General features: G+C 36.5%; 1 long non-coding RNA gene across 1 annotated transcript; it reads left to right on the top strand.

Moving 5' to 3' along the window:
- Nucleotides 1-2,878: 2,878 nt before the first annotated feature.
- On the top strand, nt 2,879-10,913 carry LOC121113069. Its single transcript, XR_005857410.1, has 3 exons — nt 2,879-3,342; nt 4,869-4,939; nt 8,480-10,913. It is a non-coding gene; the product is annotated as an uncharacterized LOC121113069 (long non-coding RNA).
- Nucleotides 10,914-18,301: the final 7,388 nt, after the last annotated feature.

Here is an 18,301-nt window from a genome sequence, read left to right as displayed (position 1 = left end):
CCACACCATGGGCTCTTACATGGCTGCACGGGCAGATCTGCTCTGTGCAGTGCCCTTGGGCTTCAGGGGATGGTCTCCTCCTCCATGGCCCTCTCCTGAGATGCAGGGAGCTGCTGCTTTGTGCCTGAAGCTCCTCCTGCCCTCCTTCTGCACTGACCTTGGTGTCCACAGGGCTACTCTCTCATATCCCTCAACCCTCTCTTCTAGCTGTTGTTCCGTGGCATTACTTCACTTCCTTATATATGCTCTACTAGAGTACACCCAGTGTTGCTCACAGCTCAGTTCTGGCAGCAGTGGGCCCGTGTTGGAGCAGCTGGAGCTCTGATCTGACATGGGTCAGAGCTGGGCTTTGCTCACAGAGGCTGCCCTGCAGCATCCCCTGTATCAAAGCCTTGTCACCTAAGCCCAGTACAGTAATTTAGTTGTTCTTTCATTTTGATGTGAACTGAACTCATTGTTCACAGTAACACAAATTCACATCAGTAATGCTCATCATTAAAAAATTATAACTGAGTGTTCTGAAAGAAAAATTAGGTGAAAGTCTCCTAGTGGCGCATGTGAAACGTGCCATGAACTCCAAAAATGCAGCAGGGAGTTCCAAAGATGTAATAGTATTTGGAGAGTTTATGTAATTATTTCCTCAATATAGTAATAGCTGACACTACTGGCTATGGTAAGATATGTTTCAAATGTAAGAGCAGTCTTCAGATAATCAAAAAGCTGAAAATACAAGGCCTTTCTACTGCCTGATTTTATCAGCATGATAACTTTTTCCACTGTGATTTCATTCTTGACTTGTCTGCGTTCGGTACTACCTACTACACAGACAGAGCAGTCTTCCCTCCTAGAATAAGTCTTAAAAAAATCATTCAGTAAGTCACTGATTTACAGAATTATTATATGTTTTCTCTGCTTTAACTGTTGCCATTTGGGATTTTGCTAGAAAATTTTGCTTTGAATTGGACACTCTGAATAGATGTGCCCCCTTCAGCCATGTGGAAAAAGATAAATAGAAATCTACATAAATAAATGAGTACTGAAATAAATAGCAATAGATCTAATTGTTTCCATGATATGAAAAAATATTTTTAAAAATGATGTTATTTAGTGAATGAAGTAGGAAAATCTTTCTTGTTTTTATTGTCAGATTACATGGAAAAAAATTGTTTGTTACTTGAGAGCTCAGTGTATGGAGTGACCACAAAATAAGTACACAGAGTTCAGCAGCAATTCTTCTATAGATGCTCTGGAACAAATGGTTCCTGTTTTACAATGCTGGCCCACAATACCAGAGGCAGATGTTAGCACCATGGCAGTAGAGACTGAACCTTCCTGACATTATAGCACCACATTTTGTTGCTGTGTGATAGATAGCAGCAGAGGAACAGTCTGACAAAATGGTGTCTGACATGGAAGTGTGAATGAAGCAAAGGTGTGGAATTAAATACCTCAATGCAGAAAAAAAAAAAATGGCACCTGTTGATATTCATCAACATTTGCTGAATGCTTATGGAGACCAAACAGTGGATGTGAGCACAGTGAGGCCCTGGGTGGTGCATTTCAGCAGTGGTGACAGCAACATGTCTCTCTTCTGCTGGTGTAGATAGTTATGAATGTAGCATGCAGGCACCTGTTCACCACTGGTGAAAACATATAGCTAGTGGTGGTGACTATGCTGAAAAAAAATATATATAACTTTATAACTGAGATTTTGCTCTATGTAACAATGTTATTGTGCTCTTAGTATCTGTTGTAGTTTCCTCGGAAATAAATAGGAGGCATTACTTTTGGAGAAACCTATGTATCTTGAACACATCTTGGGAGAACTCCCCTTCTGCTGGATTGTACCTCAGAGAGAATAAATAAAGCATCTCTTCTGCATAGATGATCCTGAGTTACATGTTGCAAATTTCCCATAAAAATGCAGCTGATTTTTATTTAATTATCCTGGTTATCATCATAACTCCTGACTTTGTTTACTGTTATTGTGGTTCTACTTCCAACTGGAAAAAAAAATCATAGCTGAAGTAATATGAGGAAAGGAAGAAACTGGGGCCTGAATGTATGATGTAAATGATTGTCAACAATCAGATTCAAAGAGATAGATTTTATCCCAACATTCCTAAACATAATTTTCTCAATATATGCAGGAGAAAAATGTATTCAACTTCATCAGCAGCAGATAGCATGAGGGATGGAAATAAAATTGGAGTCTTACAGATAATGAACAAATAATAGTTATTGTAAAATGTTTTGTTATTCAAATTCTATCAATTTAATTATTTTAATGGTAGTCAAATACCCAAATACTTTCAGAAATCTGTCCAAGAAATACTATGCTGTATAATCAGGTACAGCTGACAGGAATGAATTAGCATATTTGCTTGAATAAATTTCAAGTTATTGTTGCACTGTGAATTTCTGCAGTCGGATGCTTTTAATGAACCTGAGATTTATAATACAAAGAGGACACATAAATGAAAACAAGGTTACATGTTAGAGGAGAAAAAAAGTTAACAACACATAAAATGACTACAGAGCCTGATTTAAAGTATGACCTTTCTCTCAAGCTTCCTGTCCACCCACACACCCCACAGGCAATGCTACAACACCAGACCATCAGGGTGGATAACCCAGCACAGCGGTCAGCCCGCACAAGGTGTGGGAAAATACTAAACGTAACCCAAGAGCTGGTTAGACGCTTAGTTGTCTTAGTTTTTACTTAAAGAAAAGCTGTTTAGGTTCATTATTTCAATGCATAAAAAAAAAAGAAACAAAAGAGGTGGGGGGAAGGGGCTAGTTGTAGCACTAAATGTTATGACTATAACATATAATAACATATATATTATATATATATGTTATTATATATATATTATATATGTTTATATATATATATTATATATATATATAATAACATTCAATAAAAGTGTCTTCAGGTTACTTCAGGAAATAAATAATCTTGTTTATAACCACATCCATCTAACTGATGTTTTCCCTTCCTTCTAGTTACTCTAGAATCATAGAGCGGCTTGAGTTGAAAGGGATCTCAAAGATCATCTAGCTTCAATTGATCAGCCATGGAAAGAGTTGCCAACCACTAAATCAGTCACTAGATCAATCTGCCCAGGGCCTCATCCAACTTGACCTTGAATATCTCCAGGCACAGGGAAGTCACTTATCTGAGTATAATTTTCCAGCACCTCACCATCCTCCCAGTGAAAAATGAAATCCCGACATCTGATCTAAGCCTCTCCCTCTTGTCCTATCAGCCTCTACCATGCAAACATTTGATTCTCCTCCTTCTTCAAGACCAATTTAGAGAGAAAAATAAGCATGGGATTGGTAAGTGATAAAGTGGACAGATATTTAATATTATTTTTACTCTAAACATTATTGTAACATAAGAGATATATGCAATAAAGGGTGATAAAGAAGGAAATCAGAAAGAATCCTGAAAATCCTCAATGGAGTCTGAAGGTACTGCTTGAATGAGTGAAACATGGCCTTTCCTAGATAACCTTTGGTCTTAGAGCTATTTTAGCTCTTACAGCTCACCCTACTTCCATATTACAGAATCTTACAAATTACATCAATGGAGTACTACTTACTCACTAAAGCAATGCCAACAGAAAATTTAATTTCTTCTTTATTTTAAAGGGAGATGTCCATCTCCATGTTTTTAAACTCCTCATAGTTATTTATACACACACCCAGACACATTTTTTCTTTATTTGCCATGCAAAGTTTCCTGGGGCAGAAATAAAGACATTTTGCCTATGCACTACTTAATTAAGAATGCACAGTATTGCAAATTAATGCATTAATCAACATTCTTGTCAGTTTATCTTAAGTAATTTAACATTTATGATGCAAGCCATTAGTAATAATTCCTCACTCTTGGGAAAGGGCCAGTTTAAACAACAGCCAGTGTCTGCTAGTTTCAGAAACTATTAAAAAGAAAAATAAAGATCCTTTTTCATACACTTGGTCATTCATAGGAATTCATATCATTGTTAAAAAAATATATTGAATGCATAAATACTAAAATGCAGCAAAATTTAATATATCCCTAACAATATATTTAAATATATACCTAATATTGAGCTATTTTGGATTAGACAGGAGAGTCCATAAAGTTAACAGCATTAGTGTCAAGAAAGAAAATATGCTAATACAGTTCATAACAATTACATTTTCAGAGTGATTCAAATTAGATTCAGGAATGATGAAAATGGCTATTAGATTCAGGAGAAAAGCAAGGCTGCACACGGAAGGCCACAGTAGCCAGCTGACAGAAATTACCTGTATGCATTCCATCATTTGGCACAAAAAAGTAGATTCTTGGAAGATACTGGAAGCAGTGAACATCAAAACAGTATTAAAAAAATCAAATAAAATTTCATCTTAAAATAATTGAGGCAATTGTTTACAAGCATTTCTGGTTCAAAAGATCAAAATGTTGAAAAGGAAAGATGGGATAAATCACATTATATAGTGCTGTACTTCCAACACTTTACCTATGTTTTCTGAAAACAACCAACCAACAACAACACCACCACCACGACCACACCCAAACCTATACTTTTTCATCCATTAAATTTCCTCAGAAGTACATGCTTTAGAACTACAAGCAGAAAAGATAACACATTGCAGGCCAAAAAAAAGAAAACACTTAAACACTTTTGGAGCCACAAGTAGATATACGTACATAATTATGACGATCATTATTAGATGTTTGCACTGAGAGAAATGTTATGAAAGAGGTACTGAACCTTTGACTTATTCCTTATCTGCTGGTGTGGCAGTGACCTTTAGAGAAGTTTTAAAGTCTGTGTATATGTGATCAGTAGTCTTTGATATTTTTACAGGAGATTTTAAGGTGGTTCAAAGAGACAGAAGGCAGCAATACAAAGTAACCAAGGCTACAGCTATTCCTCAGGTTAGTATTAAATATATCTGAAATACCTTTGATCTGCTTATATGGGTGGATAAGGAGGACCAAAAACTAGAATGAAGTCATTGGTTTCATTTTCAGACTTTTACTAGTGGATCAATTACTTGAAAAGGCTCTTGGAATCCTGAACATACTAGTTTGGATTAGCTTGGTGACCTATCCAAGCTGTACTGAAAAGGCCCGGGTATATCACCCAGTCTGGTGTAGGAATCTGCACTTCTGAACTACAGACTTATTAATGTGTTATGAAAGTATGGGTAACTGCTGGGATACTGTACTCACCAGTATGAGTGGAAAGTACCTAACATCTACAGGATTCCAGGGTAGGTACAGTTCAAAAGGACAGTAAGTTGATTTTATCCTCCATTGTCTTCCTTCACTTCCTGTTCTAATTTAACTTAAGCCTTTCATGTTCTTCCTTTATTCTGCTTTGCTGACTTTGCATCTTTTTTCTGTCCTACAATTATGACTTAACAACGTTCATTCTTCAACAACTATTCATCATCCAAAGTGAAAATTCAAATTTTGCTACCAAGATCAGTTAAGAAATAGATGGGCAAGTTAACATAGAACAGAACATACAGTGTACTTTATTTTTAGCCTTTATATATGCCAGTAATAATTTGCCACAAAATCAGCATTTAATCTTGCAACATGATCTAAGTTTTTTATGTCATCATAATATTGGCACACATATTTAGATATTACCCGCCAACTTTATTTTGCAGTATAAATACATTTCAGCATAAGACTGTAAATATTCTTTCCTGTTTGAGGGGTGGCAGAAATACTCAATCTTTGTGAGAACATGCTGTGGTTTGAAATAATGATCTTAGATTAAGCATGAAAAGTGGAGCCATCTTCAAAAATATGCAAAGCAACAATTCAGTTATCTCTGGGCAGTGTCAGATATGGTTGTGTGCTCAGCAGGAATTGAAGGCTCCTCCAACATACTTGTTTAGAATGATTTGTAGATAACAATGTACAAAAATATTAATTTTAAAAACAACTAGTAACTATACAGTAGGAAAATTATAATAAATGGTGTATTCAACTAATGAGTAAACATTTTTTTTAATTTCATGGTCTTGATTTTCTCTTTCCACTGTATTTCACGTTTGGGAAGCATACATTTCTTTGGCCAGTAGCTTCACACTGTCTTCTACATTTAAAATTTTGATTTATCCCATGAAGTAAAAGCCTCTAAATTGTTTTTCCATCTGCCATCTGAAGAAAGTCTTGTTACATATCAGATGGAGCCATCCAAAATCACTATTATTTTCTTCAAAAATCATCCTTCCATTTACAAAAATATACACTAAAATCTTCAGAATCTCTTTCTGATAAACATCAGGGGTATGAATTCTACTGATAAAATGTAAGGGACATTAAATGTCAGTGCAACTTATGCAGGTATCTGAAGATTAGAAGAACATATGACAATGAAACAGTCCCATTTCAGAAAGAAGTATGTCATTTCTGTTATTCATGAGGAAGCCATAAATTGATACAAATATATATCTGAACACACTGATCTACCAATATGTGCTATAGGACCAGTATGAATCTAATCTTGAGAAGAAATCAGAGCTATGAATTCACACCAGCCCAGTAGAAATTAACTGTTGCTTTTCAGGTACTTGACAATGTATCTATGCCATGCATTATATCACAGTTATTTTGTTCAAATTTGACAGGACACATCCCACAAATGGGAGACCTCTTTGCTTTGTTAACAGCAACGTAAGGGCCTGAGAGTATACATAAAAGAAAATACTACCTTTTCTTCATCGTTTCTCAGGATTGTATCCTCTAATATTTCTGGAACAGCTGTTGATACTAGCAATGCACTAGTGTGATGGCTATGAGACAGAGAAAGGGCCTGGCTCCTGGCATTGTATTATCTGTAGTTAATGTTGAAAATGGTTCTATGAATAAATGGTTGGTCTGACCCAATAAAACACATCTTTTCTTCAGATGTTCTCTTGCACAGTTGCTGCTTATATTTTTCTCTTATCTCTGCGCTCCATTTTCTGTTCTTGCTGTTATAATAGGATACAGTAGCAACTTCACAAAGACTTCTCTCATCTTGCAGCATTTTTATGACATGTAGCTTCCTAGAATGAAATGATACTGTTTAATAGGCACAGTAATAATTGCTAGACAGACATAAATATATGAAATCATTAATAATAATAATAAAAAAAACAACGCAATGAAGTACTATGAGAAAAATCAGGATCAAAACAAATTTTTGTAAGTAACAACATGCTCTTATCTCTCAGAGTATAACATTTTTCCCCCACATAGTTTTAGGTAGTTATGACAAAAAATATCAATATCAATAAAAAATATCAAATATATTAAAAATATCAACAGTCCTTTGTGCCCATGTGGAAACAATATTAATAAGTGTACTATCATAGAAATCAGTTGAAGTTAATTCCTAATGTTAGTTTGGGCTTAGTTTTGAAAACTACTAGCAAGGTTTTAAAGAAAAGATTCATAATAATCAAATTTAGAATGTAAGATTACAGACCAGGTCCTTCTCTGCAGAGCTTTTCTCCAACAGGTCATCCCCTAACCTGTACTGATGCATGTGGTTATTCCTCCCCAGGTGCAAGACACTACACTTGCTCTTGTTGAACCTCATCAGATATGATACAGCACTCAAAATAATAGAAAGTGATCTGCTAGGGTTAGCATTATTCTGATCAAGTTTTCTAAGACCAAAACTGCAGTTCCTTCAGTAAAAAATACACTGATTTCAATTACTGTATTGGAGAAAATCAGATAAAATTCAAACGCCTCACAAAACAACCAAGCAAAAAACCCAACAACAACAATCCACAGTGTGAATATGTATGTATTCTGTGTAATTCACATACATTTGTTACTCATTCTTTATGCTCATCATTAGGGTTGCTATTGTTGTTTTTATTTTGTAAAAATTAAATAATCATTAAATTATTCTCCCATCAGTGTTGGAAGTAGCTTGATGCTAATTGTTTACCACAGTCTTAATGTAAATCTAGTCAGGAACAGTATATTATCTGGAAGAGGTAATAAATTTACCATAGATGTTGGGGGAGGCAAGGAGTGGAAAACAACATGAAAAAACTACAGCAATACAAAGCGAGTTTCATTAACTTCACATTACTTAGATATACCTAATAAAAGCCCAATTAATTACTGCCTAGAGTAGCTATCTAGTTTTCCTATGAAGTCTGTGAAAGAAACCAGTTTATCTATGCTATGACCCGACTTAATGCTAATGTTCTTCTCAGGATTTTATCAAGATCTTTCTGGATGTATTTTTTAAAACAGCCTAGATGCTCGAATATATCCAGCTACCTACATTATAATTGTGAAAAGTCATAAGAATTGATTCCTATCAGATTGCTAACTAAAGTTAAATGAAGAGCAAATACCCGGTACGACAAACTAATTGTTACTTTAAAATAGGCAAGTAAACAGGAAAAATGAGATACTTGTAGAATAATTCTTAACATTTCTAACACACAGGAAGTGAAGAAACAGTCATCTCCTGGACAATTTTTGGCAATCAGTCTATTGAGAGTGCGGATCACTCTCAGTACAGCTGTTTGGATGAAACCACATTCTTACAGAGATAAGAGAGCTTTGTATTATGGTTGTAGTTCTTCCTTGCCAGCTGGGCTCTTTGTGAAGAGATAACCCCAAACATATTTAAGGTATGGTAGCCAACAGTTCTTGCAAAGAGCTTAGTCAATATGTTGGAATCCACTGAAGAATGTCTGTGACTGAATGCTAGCTTTTAGATAACTCATGTAGGTGATTTTGACAGTAAGTGACCACTGAAAGATTGATCTTCATAAATTGGTCAGAACAGCAGAAAATAAGAACGATGAAGGATAGGCTGTTGGAAAGAGCAACTCAGTCAATCAATAAGGAATAAAGAAAAAAATAATCCTTTCAAGTAAAAAGAAGTTACTTGGCTCCCTTTGTACATTATTAGTCACAGTTAAAAGGTATTAATTTTTAATAAAAGCAAAAAGAAACCCAACAGCTATCCACTGATAAAATTAACTGATAATACCATAATCAGTTGTTGAAAAAAGGCACACAAGTGCCAGTGAACTCTATTATTCTGTTTGTCTTCAACTTGTTACATTTACAGAATATCTCAAAGTTTGTTTTCCAATTTATAACAGCACAGTTATAAAATTAGATCAGTTGATACACAATTCACTGATAACTTACTTCTCTGTAAAACAGTGGTTGCAGCTCCATACATGAAACTAACACTCATCCTGATATAGCAATCCCTATATAGTACTTTGAAAAACAGGATAGATTTTAACATGTTACTCTATTTTCTAGTTAGAGGTGCATGCTAGCTTTCCAATTTTTTATGCCTGAATTCCAAGTAGAAATCCTCAATTACTATCACTTAACACAAATGTGCTTCTGTTGTAAAGCCTTACACTAACAGCCATTAATCCAGTAATATTTAATGTCTCAAAAGGATTACAATACACGGGAGGATCAGAATTAAGAGAGGATTTCTCACTTAATTATCCAACTCCGGATAATTCAGAAGGTGAAAACTATCATTCTACTCTTCACTGATTTCATTAATATGCAGATTATACTTATCCATGTCATACAATTAAACCTATATCAGGTCCATCTTTGTTTACCTCATCTTCCTACCTTCCTCCATTTCCCAGTTCTAGGCTACTACATTTTTTGCTGATATAGGGAAAGCATTGTAAAACTGTCATTTGATACATGGTACATTGTTGCCCAAGTACAAATACAAATAAGCTGCAAGGAATATAAAGTTGGTGCTTTTTTCTTTTTAAATAACGCTTAAACAACAGGCAAAGATTATAACTACTATAAAAATAATTATACCACAGAGAAGCATAACTGACCTCAATCCATTATGTATTTAGTTCCAAATGGCCTACAGAGAATTACCCACTTTCTTGACAGCTGAAATTTATTAGTTTTGTTACTGATTATACCACTTTATAGTATTAGTACAGCATAGGCAGGGCAGTACTACCATGTACATATAATGTACACAAAATCTTTATTATAAATCTGCTGATTGAATGCTAAATTTCTAGAATAAAAGTAACATTTTAGGTTTGTTTATATATTATTTCTTATTGCTTTATTAAGATTAAAAATATTAATTGTTCAAAAGCAGCTCAAGAGTGGAAAGTATGCTGCCTAGGCACATCTGAAATTCCACACTAGCAAAGGCAAAATCTTAAACAAACATCACCATAGCTCATAATATCCATTTCTCACATAAAACTGAATATAAACTGCAGCTGAACAAAATAAAACAAACAAAAAAAAAAGATGTGAGAACTGATGCAAAGTCTTCCTTGACAGGCCTCATTTCAGAGGTAGGTGGTGGAATTTACCTGCACTGGGCACGGCTGTAGTGGAATTTATTATCTTCCTCACTGCCCACATGGTGCTGTGTTTTAGACTGGTGACAGCACTGATAACACACTTTGCTTATGGATGCTTTAGGTATTGCTGAACATCAAGGCTTAATCTGTGCTCCAGCAGGTAGGGATAGTGGGAGGGTACAAGACTGACTCAAGCTGACCAAAGGGATATTCCACAGAATGGTAAAACATCAGGTTCAGCAATAAAATTAGGGAGGGGAGCTTTTATGAAGTTGTAATTGTTCAAAGACTGGGTGGGTGTGGTCCACTGCTCTTGAGTGACTCCTCTAGCATTTTTCTTTTCTTCCCTTTTTCTTATTTAACTCACTTGACCCACAAGTTTCTTTTTTCACTTTTGTCTTTCTGATGCTCTAACCTATTGTAAGGTCAATAAGAATACCGATGTTGGAAAGTATTGGATGATCAATAAGTACACAGAGAAGTTAGGCTTAATAAGATTATCACTTTGGAAAAGATAATCATAGATAAATGAAAGTGCTCACCAGTGCCGGAGGCTCACAAAAAATTCCACAAAGAGCAATCTCCAGAGAGAAAGCCTTCCTTAGTAGCAGTCAGCCCTTAAATGAGGTCAAGGAGAAGTGGAGACTTGCTCCACCCCTTCCAGTTACACAGGTGAATTGCCTTCACCTGTGCTCTCATGGCTGACTCAGTGCTTGCCTCAGATGGTTAATCAGAGGTTCAGGGCATGATTCAACAGTTTCCAATACACCTATATTGCTGGGAGGACTGCGAGAAGAGCTGAATGGAGATTTCACCACTAAGTGGATTCAAACCAATCGCATTAACTCAAGAGCGGAAAACAGCTATTCCTTTCACAGTCCTACAAGTCAAACTGGTGACGTTCACAAAGAATTCTCATTCGTATCACTGTATTTTGGCCTCAGTGAAATATGAAGCAGAAGTAAAGGTGCAACTCTAACATGCAGTACCAAAAAAAAAAAGTCTACCTAGAGATTTTTGTTCATCTGTATCCATTTTTATAGCTGAGTTTCCATCTCCTAAAATCCTCAATATTTTTCATATGTCCCCAGAAAAAAATAATTTTTATGTGGTGATTCTACTGCTAATGTAACACTGCCTATTATATTAACTAAGAAGATGAATTTTCACAGATTATTAGGTCACCTGAAAGTAACAAGTCTTGATTATTTCCATGGAAAATACAAAAGATACAAAAAACACAGCAACACTACTTGATAGAACAAATTCTCAGCTATGCATTTTCACCAGCAGTGAAAAAGAGCCTGCATGCCACCTCATAAAAATTTGCACCAGCAGAGGTGACCACTGACACCATTGCCATTGCTGAAATACATCCCATCACCTCACTGTGCTCACATCCACTGGTTGGTCTCCATAAATGTTCAGCAAGCATTGATGAATATCAGTGGATGACATTTTTTCCTCATGGTGGAATTCAGTGACACACCTTTGCTTCATACACATTTCCATGTCAGATGCAGCCTTGTCAGACTGCCCCTCAGCTGCCATCTGTCACACAGCAACAACATATAATGGAATATTGATGGGAAGGTTCAGCCTCTACTGCCATACATCCACTCCTGACACTGTGGGCAATGTAATAATTGTATCTATAAGTAATAAGGACAAGATAATTTTATTCCTTTATTCTGATTTGACTCCCGGCTTACCTCATAGTAAAACTGAAATGCTTCATTTGGCATGAAAGACTCACACTCAGTTGTGAAAACAAAGATTCAGACCCTAATATTAGATACATTAGTTATGTGAGATACAGAAATAATTTCAGCTGTGAAGAAGTAATGGCTGTTTTCTGAAAGGGACACTTGCTTATTTTTTTCTCAAAATTCCAAATTAAATATCCCCCTTTCTTATTTTAAGATAAGGAATCTCTGTTCACCGTTAAAACAGGTCCCTAAACCCAATGTGATTTACAGAGTAATAAATATTTCCATCATACCAGAAGCATATCTGAGTCTTGGAAATGAGATTTATGCTCAATGAAGGTGAGATCAGGAAATTGAACTTGTAAAATTGTATGTTCGTGCAGAACAGAAAGATGACACAGATATTGCCGGACTACTTTCTCTTTTCTTTTCCTTTCTTTTCTTTTCTTGTTCTCTTCTTTTTTCCTCTTTCCTCTCTAAATGGTTTCAACAAATTGATATCTTTGGCTGTTGAAAAAGGTTTGATGGAAACATGAGCTACATCTCAGAAAGGTCCTGACCTTTTCTAATCATTAATGAAATGACATTGCAGAAGTCAGTTGCCTTCTATGTTTTCAGTGAAGTGAAATAATCTCACCCATGTCAGACAGTGTACAGGGATAGAGACAGACTGATTTTTGGACTGGCTCAGATCAGCCGTCAAAATATTCTTCTAATTAGCCATGGCTTTCATCGTACACCATATGGCTATATCATAAAACTAAAAATAAAAAATCTAGGAGGATATCACTAAAAAACATATTTTGTGGAAGAGTGATGTAGGGCTAAAACACAATCTACATCAGGAAAAAAAAGAATAAAAAAAAGTGGCATTGTTAATATGCTTGTTTGCCTGGAATAGAGAAACTCAAATGAAGGTTAGGCTTTGGGACAGTGAAACCACAGCTGGGCAGCAATGTCAGCATCCTTATTACTTCAGTGGATACGTGATGATCTCACTGGGTGAGGAAATTCTTACAAAGATATATAAATCCATGCTTCCACAAGTAGTATCTTCACAGACAGGTATTTTATGCTTTGAGGCTCCAAAAGCACTTGGATCTGCTCCTAATGTGTAAAGCAGGATGCAGGATTTGCAGGTGAGCAGAAACTTAGGGATTTGCTCTGTTCCAGTACAGAATGAAAGGTCTGCTGCCACCTTCCCCACTGTCAAAGAGCAGGTGCTGTTTGTGCCCCCTAAGTGCTGAGGAAAGGTAAATGCCAGCATGTACTACCCTTCTGTGCTGACTGCTCCCAGCTGTGTGCATTACTTTCCTCTGTTTCAGTCTCTAGCTTTGTATTGAGTCTAAGTGGCAAGACTGTGGCTTCTGAGTGAGGTGAGGCCGGGGCTGCCCCATTGCAGTGCACAGCTGGGTCCAGCAGCCAGGCTGGGGGTACCCCAGGGAGACCCTGGGGCAGAAAGGGCAAAATGTTGGGGAAGTAATAGTGTGTGAAACAGCCCTGCAGGCAGCAAGGTCAAAGAAGAAGTGGAAGCAGGTACTGGAGCAGAGACTGCCCTGCAGCCCATGGAGAAGACCATTATGGAATGGATACCCACACCAGAACAGATATATTCTGTAGGTCTGGATGCTGTGGGAAAGACTAGAAGAGACTGACCACAGTCCCCAGGAGACAGAGGAGTCAGGAATGAAGGAGGGAAGTTGAGTCTGGGAAAATAAAAGAGTGGGTGTGCAGTTTAATTTTTCTCTTTGTTTCCCACCATTCAAATCCACTTTAACTGATTGAAAAAAATACATATACATTTCTCCCTCAGTCAAGTCTGTTTTGCCTATGATAGTGAGTCTCTGACTCAACCCATGAGATTTTTCATCTTGTTTTCTCCTCCTGTCCTGCTGAGGAGCAGGAGGAAGAAAGCAGCTGAGTGTTCTACCCTCAGCAACTCTCAACCTACCACCAAAAAGAATTCACAGCAGTTCCTTAAGTCTACCAGAGCAAAGGAGGGCACACAACATTGTGCTGATATCTGTGCTGGCAGTTGCCCAGCTCTGCTTAGCTGAGACTGGTGCAAGTTGCAAGCCACTTTTTCCACCTCTATTCCAGCTTCTAATGAGAGTGGTTAATGGAAACCTTTGGTTTTATTCTATGCTATTAGACTTTAACCCTAGAAAAACAACAGAACATTACACCATCTGCACAAGAGGCTACACTGAAGCAATTGCCAGCTAAAAGACAAATGTGGTGTCTGTTGCTTTATCACTGAGTTGTGGCTGTGTGCTCATAAAGGTTTGGGCAGCATGCCACTGGCCAGAGAGTAGACTTCAGACTTAGATAACAAATGTAGTGTATGTAATATATGTAATTCTGTTCACAAACACAATTTTGTGCATGAATAAATTGCTTGGCAGTATTTTCTGTTGAAGATTTTCCAAGTAATCTTATACGTGTTCTTGGGATCATAACCGCAGAGTAACAAGGACAGTTCTTTACTGCAGCTAAATTAAGACAGTGACTGAAAGCTCTCGTTTACCAACTACACACTCCTACCTTTTCACTTACAAGCTTGAGCCCACAAGATGAGTTGGCTGATTCACTCATCTGATAGAAAATTAATCCACTCTTCCCACCCACATGCTGAGAACTGTAGCATCTGTCAGTGAGCTGAACGAGCTTATCCCCTAGGGAAGTTTCATCAAGACAGATGATATAGGGGAAGCGGTGGGAAAAAGAGACTGGGCAGCATCTCAAAAATATATTGGATTAGGTTTGACAGGAAACTATAGCTTGGTAAATTCCTGAATAAATGCCTGGTAATTTTAAGGGCAAATGTTTGCAAATTTTATCTGTAGTACCTTCAAAATTAGTGTTGACTGGATATTGTTCTTTTCACATGCCTTTGGGCTAGAGATATTTCTGTAGGCGATAAAAAAAAAATATCAGTTGTTCCTCAGAGCAAGTAGTGAAGCCATATTTTTCTGTTCCTGCAATTATTTATTTAATTAGATACACTTTATTTAAAGATACACTTTACACTATATTTAATTAGAAACAATTTGCTTCTTTACACATCTTTCAGAACAATCATTACAATAAATGCACATATAGGGTTTTAAAATATCCAAGGGGATATATTGGTGTATGGCTGTGACAGGTTCTAAGTGTGAGCAAACTCCCCACGGGATCCACTTGTGCTGTTAAATATGTGTGTTTGCATCACTGGCTCCAGATTCCCTGCTATTACTAAACAGTAAATGCTATATAACCTGCACAGCTACAGTTCTTATTAGAAACCTGACTATAAACTTCTGAAGAACTTTTCTTTCAAAACACCACTTTAGAAGTAGATTCTACAATTAAGAAATCTTGAGGCTCTTTTATTTTTATTTTTTTACCAGATTTTCTTTGAAAGCAGTTTCTGAATCAAAAGCAGTTTAATCTTGGTAAGATTTCATTGATAACTCCAGGAAGAAGATAACTAAGAAATACATTTTAAAATATATATATTTCCAGTTCCCAAAAGCTACTGAAATACCTCTTATCTGTTAGAAACATTGATGTATACAGTTTTCTATGACATTTAGAAGTGAAGATGATTGTTTCTTCATAAAAAAATAAAATACAATGCTAATTTACCTTCTTCCCTGATGAGCGTTCACAAGGATTAGTATTGATTTGATAATGTAAAGTCAAGAGAATGGGAAAAATTGACCTTAGAAATAAGAATTATTATGAACAAAGCAGGTTTCTTTGTCTATGAAGACATCACAGATACTGCTTTATCATTGTTCATGAAAATTCAATGGTCTGAAATTGTGACGAATGTTGAATTAAAGGGGAAAAATCTATACTGTAGAGCAGCAGATTTTTGTGCTGTATATAAGGGGAAGCAGTTACTTAGCAAAATGTATCAGGAAAAAGTCATATGTCATACTATAATATATGAGATTAGGTACTTCTGTTGGTATTGTAATGATTTATGACAAGATTAGGACTGCATTAGTGGTGTGTGCCAAACAGTATAATTTTTGTAATCAGGATTTTTTTCTAAAATAAATCTGCAGCAAACTGCAGTAATAAATTACCCACCATTTTTGTTCCCATTTTTTTCTCCCATATATTTTGCTTTAAAAAAAATATTTAGGAAGATTAGGTTAATAAAACTCAGTCTCACTCACTGAACAGATTTCTAAATGTACTCTTTGCAGAATACTGCAGCACCTATATAAATCATTCAAATAAATCATAACAGCAACATTACATTATTATCACTGTTATTACTTTTATTTAATTATTTTCTTTTTTTGTTGGGGACTGGGGGGCCTGGGGGTGTAATTCTCAATTTCCTTTATCAGATAGTTCTATTCACAGTCACAGACTGATGATATGCCACCTTCTTCTTTTCTGGCATTTCCCGGAGTAGTACTAGAAACCTCATTTTATTTTGAAAAGTACACTTTTTAACCTTTGTCATCCTGCTAGCCTTTGACAGATTGTTTTAAAAGCAGATTAAAAAAAAAAAAAAAAAGTAGATTTCAGTTTTTCAAGACGTTTTCAGAATCTGCCTCCTCCATTTCTTTCTCTTCTGTCTTTCAATAATATTAGCCAGTGTTTGTGAAATTTCCCATTAGTTCTGAAAGGTAGTGAATAACATAAATAAATAAAAAACTTTGCATTCTAATCCTAAACTAATAAGTCAAGTTTAATTCTCATTAAAATGAAGATATCCTAGACCAACAGTTAAATTTTTGTTGAAATTAATGTTCTTGACAATTACTACACATGTATTTTGATATTTTAATTCTGCCAACTGTAAATAAAAGCAAATATCATTCGCCAGCAGGAATGAAGAGACAACCGCTATAGAAAACATAAACAAGACAGGGGAGGTTTAGGTTAGATATTAGGAGGAAGTTTTCCATACAGAGGGTGGTGACGCACTGGAACAGGTTGCCCAAGGAGGTTCTGGCTGGCATTGAAGGCCAGGTTGGATGTGGCTCTGGGCAGCCTGGTCTAGTGGTTGGCGACCCTGCACATAGCAGAGGGGTTGAAACTATATGATCATTGTGGTCTTTTCAACCCAGGCCATTCTATGATTCTATGATTCATTCTAAGACAATTTGCAAGTGTTTAAAATGTCAGTACATATACACACTTCAGCATTTTTTTCATATCTTTTCATGGTAGTTTATCCATTTATTTCTCACTGAAGATACTATCCTAAACATTAAAATCAGGGAGCCTGGAGAAAACTGAGAAGAGATCTCATCTCTTCTTATAAAAAGCTAAGTTCTACACAAACATAGGGAAGAACTTTACCGTGAACGTGGCAAAGCACTGGAACACTCTGCTCAGAGAGACTCTGGAGTCTGCTTCTCTGGAGATATTCAGTATGCACATGGATGCTTTCCTGTGCAACCTGCTGCAGGGAAACTGCTTTAGCAAGGGTGTTGAACTCGTTCTATGGAGGTCCCTCCTAACCCCTACAATTCTGTGATTCACAAATCTATGGCTTTGGGGGGGAACAAGCCCAGTTACCTGATGATTTTCTTTTCTTTTCTTTTTTTCTTTTCTTTTTTTTTTTTTTTTCACACAACTAGGATCATCATCTAATACGATTACGTCATCTAGTCACCACATTATCTAATACCATCTCCTTATTTCTGCAGAGATAACAAGAAACAGCCTAGGATAGAGGAAACATAGCCTTAAGTTCTGAAATGGAGAAGCAGATGAAAGCTGGAACTCACTCATCAGACACATATGCTGTACCACCTGCTCGTTTGTGCAAAAGAGAAATAGGATGAGCACCAACTTCTCTGGGAAATTAGCTTTTGTGCTTTCTTTATAAATATCCAACAAGAACAGTGGAACATGTAGTGCCAAAGCAAATAGTTGCCATTGCTTTCCTTTTCACTCCCCAATTCTGCATCTGATTGGAATATCTGAATATGGATTTTGAGTCTTGCATACACCGAGTGAATCTGCAGCCTTGTTCCCTCTCTGCACTACACCATTGCTATTCCTGTGCTTTGCTACCCAATCTTGCTGACCCTTGCCTTGTAACTTTCAGACTAGGACCTACTTTGTCACTGCAGACTTGATTGGCCACCATGGGCTGTTGCCCAAACCTGGCTTCTGTCACTGGTCCTGTTCCCATGGTCCAAGTACTGACAGACTGCACAGTGGCTGGTCAGGACGTTGGTTCTTTGTGCCTCAGTGGTTCTGGC

Source organism: Gallus gallus, chromosome 2 (genome assembly GCF_016699485.2).
Source record: "Gallus gallus isolate bGalGal1 chromosome 2, bGalGal1.mat.broiler.GRCg7b, whole genome shotgun sequence".
NCBI lineage: Eukaryota > Metazoa > Chordata > Aves > Galliformes > Phasianidae > Gallus > Gallus gallus.
Note: the sequence above shows the minus strand (reverse complement) of the source record. Positions and strands in the feature narration are given on the sequence as shown.